Consider the following 9,121-nt stretch of genomic DNA (forward strand, 5'->3'; position numbering starts at 1 on the left):
CCCCCATCCAGCACTGGGCACTGGAACACAGCAGCAACTCAATAAACATTCCTGAGATGACTGGGGGAGAAAAAAAAAACAAAGAAATTCGGTCCTTTGACAAATCATATCGCTTTCTCCCCATAGGGTGGCCTGGTGGCTGGGGGGCGGGGTTCAGGGAAAAGCACACGCTTAACATGCGCAAGGGCCAGAGGTTAATTCCCAGAACAACAACAGCAACAACAACAACAATAACAACAAAGAAAGAAAGAAAGAAAGAAAGAAAGAAAGAAAGAAAGAAAGAAAGAGAGGGGCTGGTGAGGTGGCTCAGTGGTTAAGAGCACCAACTCCTCTTCCAAAGGTCCTGAGTTCAAGTCCCAGCAACCACATGGTGGCTCACAACCATCTGTAGTGGGATCTGACGCCCTCTTCTGGACTGTCTGAAGACAGCTACAGTGTACTTACATACAATAAATAAACAAATCTTTAAAAAAAAAAAAAAGAAAGGAAGAGAGAAAGGAAGAGAGGAAGGAAGAAAGAAAGAGAGGAAGGAAGGAAGAGATGTCTATTCTAAGAATCCTATAAATAAGTCCCAAAAAGGGAAAAAAAAAGTTACCTTCCTCACAAGGCATGGAAACAGAAGGCTGCTTGTTGAAGGTTCTCCTCTCTGTCCTCAGAAGTGTGTGATGGTCTGCAGGCCATGGCTGAAGCTGGCCCCTGGTCTCGGACTCTGCTTTAGAGCTGGGTTCATTTCTCCAAAGACAGAGTCCTCAAGGTATTGGTGCTGGTACCCAAAGCCCAGGATTCTGTTTTGGGCCCCCTCTAGGTCCCCTAAAATAGAAATAATAGGTAGGATAAAGGGCCTAAAACCCTGAGCACCTGGGTGGTAGGGCACTGAGCTGTAGGTTGGCCCTACTCTAAACAGGTCTTAGAGTCTAATCGCTGGGAAGCAGTACTTCAAAGCAAACTGGAAGCGCTTTTTGACAGGGTGAGGCTGGCTCAAAGGAATGAGCCGTCCTCATGCTGGCTCACTGGCAAGTGATTTTGTCCTATATCGGCCTCAAGTTCCTCCAGGTCAAGTTCCAGCTGACTCCCCAGCCCGGCTTCCAGGACTTCCTGCATTCTAAGACTCTGTCCTCTGGTCAAGCAGGTGAAGGCTATTTTGGACTATGTCTGTTAGTGACCTGGTCAGATATCTCCACTGGCTCAGGGAGGGCAAGGTGAGGATAAAGCCCAACCCCATGGCAGACCGCTTTTAGTAGATATGAGAGAGGAAGCAGCCATCTTGGGGGCTCATTCTGTTATGTCAGAAGGTGAGGATGCTGCTGGGGTGCTGGGCTGGGGAATCTTGTGAGGCCTCAAGGTACAGGAGTTTCCAGTGCAGGAGGAGCTGGTGAGCAAAGACATCAGGCAGTGAGGCAACTCTTCCCACATTCTGGGTCTTCCCACATGCTTGTCTTTGAACCAGATAGCTGTACAGGGATGGGAGGAGGAGCTGGGAGGAGGGGGAGCTGGGAGGAGGGAGAGCTGGGAGGAGGGTGAGCTGGGAGGAGGGTGAGCTGGGAGGAGGGAGAGCTGGGAGGAGGGTAAGGTGGGAGGAGGGAGAGATGGGAGGAGGGGGAGCTGGGAGAGAGAGCTGGGAGGAGGGGGAACTGGGAGGAGGGGGAGCTGGGACTAGGAAGGGCCAGTGAGAGGCCATTTGGGAGATGTTGGAGAAGAGGAAGTGGTTCACATGAGGCAAGTGAGCCTCTTCTCTGACTGGTCTAGAGGACCCAGATACTCCTCACCAAAGCACAGACTGATGTTCAGGCTCAGAGTGGCCATCCTTAGGTGGGCCTGCAGTTCTACTAGCACAGAGACAGGCCAAGAGCTTTGCATCCCAGCTGGTGCCCACTTTGTGCTCACATCCTGTGTGCCTGTGCCCTATGCCCATTTCCATGTCCTTATCCCTGCCTACTCCAGGCCTGTCTACTCCATGCTTCACTCTGTATGTCCCTTGCCTCCTACCCCTATGATCACTCTGTGACTTTGGGCCCATCTCTTGCCCATTGCTATTCACTAATGCCTGTCTTGTGCTCACTGTCCCTGATGGCCCACTTTAAACATGTGCCTGCGCTTTTGTCTCACCTTCAAGGACCAAAGATGTCCTTGTCTATGCTCCCATGGGCCTAAAAAGAATCTATTACCAGTCCTGATAACCACATTCCCCCCCCCCCCCATCTTTGGTGCCTCTGTGTGGTGTCTTGTTTCCAAGAGATGTTCATTTTGAGGCCATCCTCCTGGGCCCCTAATCACAAGTATGTACTCTCCACTGTCCAGGTCAATGTGCCCATGTCCCCTGTGGCACACTGTGGGCGCTTACCCTGGACAGCAGCGCATGTCCAGCAGCTGTGTGTAAGCAGAGGTATGCTTACTCTCCAGTTTGGACACCACCCACAGCAGCGAGCTGGGCTCCAGATATCGCTAGCAGCAGGCCTTGCAATGCTCAGGCCAGCAGTGGAGGCGCCTGTGTATCCCCAGGTCCATGCTGCAGCTTTCTGCCCAGCACAAGGTGGCTCCACGCATCCGCGTAGCCCCGCCCCCGGTATCTTCAATGCCAGCACCCTCCTTTGCCCTCAGCACGACATGGCATGGACCCCAAGGTCCTCCAATTCCCACCACGGGAATTTTTACCCTCTTCTCCTCTCAGTCAGCAACACTGATAAATAAGTCTGCCAGTAGGAGGGGTAGTCCCATTGTAGAGACTCTGGTAGTCGAAGCCTCATTCGGTACAGTGCTCCTCTTGTGTGTATGAGGATCTGAGTTCCAACCACAGCACCACATACAACCAGGTGAGGCCTCAACTCGGAACAAAAGCTACAGGCAACTAAAGAATACTGATAGCTGAATAGTCTTCCCAGGAAGAGCACACCAACTGATTTTGCAATACCAAATGGTAAGTCCTGAAAATGTACATATACGAGCATACACTGTACAGATGGGACAGGTTGTACGGGTTTAGAAACACACATACACCATCACTACTACCACCACCATCAATAACGACAAGAAAGAAAGAAGAGGCCATGAGTTTGAAAGAAAGCAAGAGGGGGGGTACATGGGAGGGTGTGGAGGGAGGAAAGGGAAGGGGAAATGATGTAGTTATAGTATCTAAAGAAAAAATCATTAAAAACAACAAAATAAGCCTACATAAAAACCAGGCATGATGGCACCAAGCTCCCATCCTCTGGAAGAGCCAAAAGTGCTCTTCATGGCTGAGCCATCTCTGCATCCCCACCAGCAGAGGTTTTAATGGTAGCAGACACAGTAATAAGCTCAATGGCTCAGGAGCTCTCCTTCATCAGCAATGGTCCTGAAAGTTCAGGTTAAGGTCTGGGCTCCTGCACCAGGCTCTCAGAGCCCGTCCTTCCCTGCTGCTAGACAGCAGTGGCCTGCTAGTAACAAGCTGTGTGAGCCCAGGCAAAGTTTGGAGTATAGGTTACCACTGTGTGAGGTGTCTGATTGCAAAATGGGATAACGCAGTATCTTCCATAAGGAGCTGTGCGAAGCCTTAGGTGGGCACCTGCCATCAGTCAAGGCCTCGAACATAAGCCTTGTGACTTTGGCCACTGGCACTGGGTGCTTTGGCTAAGAGGGACAGGACAGCTGTTCCCATCCCTAGGTCTCCTCCAGATGGGAGGACCGTTAGAGTCCTTACCAGGATTTCTGAAGTCCTCTGAGGTCATTGGACTCTAAGCGTACCTGGGATTTTGTGCCTGGTACCCTGGAATCTACTTCTGGGCACCTCAGACCTTAGAACTAGGCCAGAGAGGAGACAGGAATGGGTGAAGAGATCCAGCCCATACTGTGGTCAGGCAAAGGGCCTGGGATATAGGAGGATTCTGGCCTGTGGGACCACTCCTTTCCCTTTTCTTTCATGGCTAATCTGAAGCTATTCTGGGCATCAGAGAGGACCAGCTGTGAAGATGGACAAGGAGACCAAGGTCCGGAGGAGTTGCCAGGCTATCTCCACCTGAGCAGAGAGTGCTGGGCAATCTGAAGGCCAGCTAGGGCTAGTGGGACCTGTACATTTCAGAACTTCAGAGTCAATGAGGGTGTTGGTGAGCACAGATTCAGATGCTGGGGAGAGAAACACTGGAGGGAAGGATCTGGAGGATGACAGAGTTGGGGGTCACAGGTAGAATGGATGCTGAGGGGGGACTGGGGGCATGGGAGATGAGGATGTGGTAGTTAGACAGATGATGGATAGACATTTATAGGGACGATAGATAAGTAGACCAGAAAGGGAAGGCAACCAGGTGTGGAGGGGACCAATGAGAGAGCTGCATGTGGAAGAACAAGTAGGGCAGAGGGACGGACCTGCGGGCTGTAGGAGAGGGGTGGGTGTGGCTTGGGGCAGACAGAATAATGGAACTGAAGGCAGGGTGCATATTGGGGGCAGACAGAGCCAGGCTGATGGAGGGGGAGGAAGAATGAAACTGATCATGGCGGGAGAGCAGGAACACAGGGCACAAGAGGCAGGGGGAGATGAGGAGAGGGCGGGGCTGAGATGCAGCTGAGCTGGCCAGGCTGACCTGGTCTGTCCCGCAGGCTGGCCCACTGGCTTCCCTCGGGGGCTCCTGGCAAATGTTCCCCTCATCACTAAGAGCCTGAAGCTTGGTAACTGTGTCAAGCACAGGTGGGTCCCAAGAAAAGAGGGGACGTCAGAGAGTGACCACAGCTTGTCCTCAGACAAGCCCAGTTTCCTCCTTTTCAAAGAGTTCAAGGCAGGGATGTGGGTACCTGGGTGATGGCCAGTTGGCTGCACTCTCCGATGTCACGAAGTCCATACTCTGGTATAATAAGGTGTTGATTGGTAAAATAAGGAGCATAGATGTACTGAAGAGAGGTGATTGCTAATCCCTAGAGTATCCTGTTCAGCGCTTTGCATATTCATTCTGGGTGAGAATAAAGACTTCTTGACTTTAAAAAAAGGTGAAAGGATATAAAGTAGTGGCAGTTTTGTCATATGCAGAACCATGGGGCCACATCTCTCGATTGCCAGGATGGACAGAAGCTGTGTTGTGAGGTACAGTGATGTTCCTGGACCAGCTCTGACAGAGTCCTGTTGGTTGTGGAAGGACTAGGTGCATTCAGGGAACAGTGAGCAGCCTGGGCCTGGGCCTGGACCAGCTGGGCCTGAGAGTCTGAGGGTGTGAGCATAGCTGGGCATGTGTGTCTGAGGGTGTGTGGGTGCAGCTGGTTCTCTTACCAGAGTCGTTCGGTTGGACAGAGTCTGTTAGGCTCCCATGGAGTTTTGGTCACACTGTTTTCACCAACCCATTACTCACGCTATGTGCTGTTCTGTTTAGATCACTGCTGCAGGTAAACTGTGGCTTCGTTAACCAGTGTTAACGCCTGCAAAAGCTCACTTAGTAGAAATTCTCCCAGTGAGGTATGATATGCTTTCCTACATCAGAAATACTAGCCAGCACGGAGAGGGAGAGGGAGGGGGAGAGAATGCCTATTTAAAATGTGGCCTTGCAATAACATCCTTGTTTGTACTAAAGTGAAGGCTCTCTCTCTCTCTCTCTCTCTCTCTCTCTCTCTCTCTCTCTCTCTCTCTCTCTCTCTCCTGAAATAGGGTTTCTCTGTGTAGTCCTGGCTGTCCTGGAACTCATTCTGTAGTAGTCCAGGCTGGCCTCCAACTCAGAGGTCCCCCTGCCTCTGCCTCCTGAGTTCTGGGATTAAAGGCATGCGGCTGCCACCACCCAGCTGGCAATGTTTCTTTATTTACTTCTAAACTTCCAGGATTCTAATTCTTTGTCAAGAGCTGGGGTTGGGTGTATGTTTCTCATGACTACCTTGCCCAAGGCCCCAGCTTTAATCCCCCTGCACCATCAGAATTAAAATCAAGCAACTTATTTTTTCCCACCATGCACATGTCTGAAACTGGCTGCTTTGCAGAGGCCCTTAAAAACTCTCCCAAATATCTCTCCTGAGCTTCAAATCACCAAGCCCCTGTCATCACCTTGACCACCCAGCTCCCCTCTCCGGAGCAGCACTAGACACTGTCCCTTTCATTAATTCCTTCCCAACTCCTCCAGTCCTGGTCCCATCTGAATTCTGTGCCTTCTACTTGCAACATACGTGTTGGTTTGGGGGTTACAAATACATTCTAGGAAGCAGGGAAATGTGCAGATATGAAACCCAAGCAGGGAAATGTGCAGATATGAAACCCACGCAGTGGAGAGAGAGGAGAGGCTAAGGAAGAAGAGAGGCAGATCAGGAGTGTCCTTGAAAGCTAAGCTTTATCCTTGGGTGTTGGGGTAGTGGTGGGTGGGGGTAAGGTTGAAACCAAGGTCATGTGTGTCCTGGTAGAATGCGGGGGTTGGGGAGAGTGACATCTAGGATACCTCCAGAACACTGCCCTGAACTGCAGTATGCAAAGTTTAAGGGACAGGCCCTGCAACCACCCATTCAACACTTACTGAATGCCAGCTGCAGGTCAGGCACTGTGTTCAGTGTCAGCCACTGGCAGATCACGGTGTGGCAGGAAGAGATGACAGGCTCACTTCAGGATCATGGAGGGAAGCAGTGAGTTAGAAGTTAGTAAGTTGACTCTGTCTTCCTGTGGGGTTCCTATCCCCTTCAGATCCTTTGGAATACCCAGGGAGGGCTAACCCTCTCAAAGCAGAAGGGAAGGGTGAATGGGGGTAGGAACCGTGGGGGGCAGGAAGTGGGCAGTGTTTGGGATGTAAATAATAATAAAAAAGAAGTTAGTGAGTTAAATCAATGGGTACACCAGGGAAAGCTGTCTCCAGGAAAGATGGCTGAGCAGAGGATGATGGGAAGGGAAGGTAGAGGGAGTAAGCAATGCAGGGAGAGGAACATCCTATAGGAAACTCTAATGGTGAGATGAGTGAGAGGAAGCATTTAGAAATGGAAAGAAATAGCCGGGCAGTGGTGGCGCACGCCTTTAATCCCAGCACTTGGGAGGCAGAGGCAGGTGGATTTCTGAGTTCGAGGCCAGCCTGGTCTACAGAGTGAGCTCCAGGACAGCCAGGGCTATACAGAGAAACCCTGTCTCTAAAAACCAAAAAAAAAAAAAAAAAAAAAAAAAAAAAAAAAAAAAAGAAAGAAAGAAATGGAAAGAAAGAAAGTTGGAGAGGAGAGAGGGACAGCAATAAGGGGTGGGAGGGGCAATTCCTGTGGCCTCTGTGGCCAAGGTGAGAAGAGGACCACAGCACCGGGGGCAATGGGGAGCCGTAGATGACGCTGACGACAGGCAGGTTGTGACCATCTCATCACTAAGGAGGCCCTTCTGGAAAGCCTGTGAACATTTGTAAGATGGACTCACCATGTTCTGGACCATACTGGTGAAAGAAAGCAAGGATGCCTCCTTTGAAGTTGCCAGCTAGCGACATCATTAGAAAGAGGGGCAGAAGCCAGATGAAATGGAGACTAAAGGGGCTGGAGAGGTGGCTCAGCGGGTAAGAGCACTGACTGCTCTTCCAAAGGTCCTGAGTTCAAATCCCAGCAACCACATGGTGGCTCACAACCACCCATAATGAGATCTGACACCCTCTTCTGCTGTGTCTGAAGACAGCTATAGTGTACAAATAAATAAATCTTAAAAAAAAAGAAAAGAAAGAAATGGAGACTAAAGAAGTTTGGAGGAAGGAGTTAACAGGGGGACACTAAGTGATTTGGGAGAGGGGAGCTGAAGATGTCCCTGGTGGTGAGTGTCCTGATGTGCAGTTGGCTGCTTCTGGCTCATGGGTGAGTTTTAAAAGCCCCATCCAACACAGCTAAGTCGGAGAGTTTGTGGTGCCTGAGCAAGGGGTAGTGCCTAAGTAGGAGGTCCCTGAAAAGAAGGCTCCTGAGATGTTGAAGTTGGCCATTTGGGGGTGAGAATTACAAGAAGGGGTGCTTTTTAGATTCTCTGTGGGGTGAGGGGAGAGGACCTCAGGGGATGGAGAGGTCACGGGCAGCTGCAGGCTAATGCTAGCTAACACTAAGAATGTGTGGAAAGGTCTCTTGTGTAGATAGGGGGTCACTACACTCAGCCTTGAGGCCAGGTGGATGGCTCAAAGTCAGGGTTCATGGGCCTGTGCCAATGCTACAGCAGGGCACTGAGGCTTTGTGAGTTCACATCCTGCCCTGCCCAGGCTTTTTCAGGACCCTGCTGCGCCTTACAGCAAAACCAGTCCAACCTGCGGTGTCCTGTAGGTAACCCTGCTGAGTTTGTGTTTCCAGGGGATGCTGAAGAGGATCTTGGCCCATCTTCCCAGCACAATCCTTCCTAGCTTCCACTTTCTATCTGTGCCACCAACCAGTCCCAGAGATGCAGAGGATCTCCGGTTCCTGCCATAGATTTCCCATGGACAGGTTAGGCAACAAGCAAGCTAGGGAGGGTGCGCTGAACCTTTGTGTCAGGGAATCACCAAGTGCCCGGATGGAACTCAGACACAATAAAAATGAAAGACAAGTTTCACTTTCTATCCAGTTTCTCTACCCCAAGGCTCTCGCCTTTCACTGCTCCAGATGGAGCCGGCTTTCCTGGAGCCTGATGACAAGGATGTACGGTGTGCTTTGGCCAGGATTTTGTGGGTGGAGGAAGTCTCCAGCCAGCAGTAATCTTGCCCCACCCGGCACCTAGCCTCTTCTTCTAGCCTACCTGGAAACGGACTATTTCTGTTCAGTTTTTTTCTGAGACTATCCTGCTATGTGACACACTGGCCTCTGATTCCTGGACACCAGCATCCTCCAGCCCAGCACCCGCTACATAGTGAGACTGCACAGGACCCTGTGTCAGCCTGATTCTTCTCAGGACCTGCACTGTCACACCTGGACAGGCAAAGTGCTCCTCACACCCATTCCCTGTCATACCAGGAGGCAGTGAATGGTTCCCGGCTGACCTCAGAGAAGCCCAGGGACTCAATGCTAGCCAGCTCCCCACTCTTGTTCCCTGCAGGCACTCCATAGACTACACTTGTCCCTCCTATTTTGCCATTGCCTACTGAGTGACTGCTCAGCCTTGTGCTGGCCTGGCTGTGCTACGCACGCACACTTGTCTACTCCAGTCACATCCGTAATATCGGGGATAAAATCCTGATAAAGGATAAGAGGCAATAAGAATCCAAAAGGAGTTCTGTGCCTC

This window comes from Mastomys coucha, unplaced genomic scaffold (assembly GCF_008632895.1).
Source record: "Mastomys coucha isolate ucsf_1 unplaced genomic scaffold, UCSF_Mcou_1 pScaffold15, whole genome shotgun sequence".
NCBI lineage: Eukaryota > Metazoa > Chordata > Mammalia > Rodentia > Muridae > Mastomys > Mastomys coucha.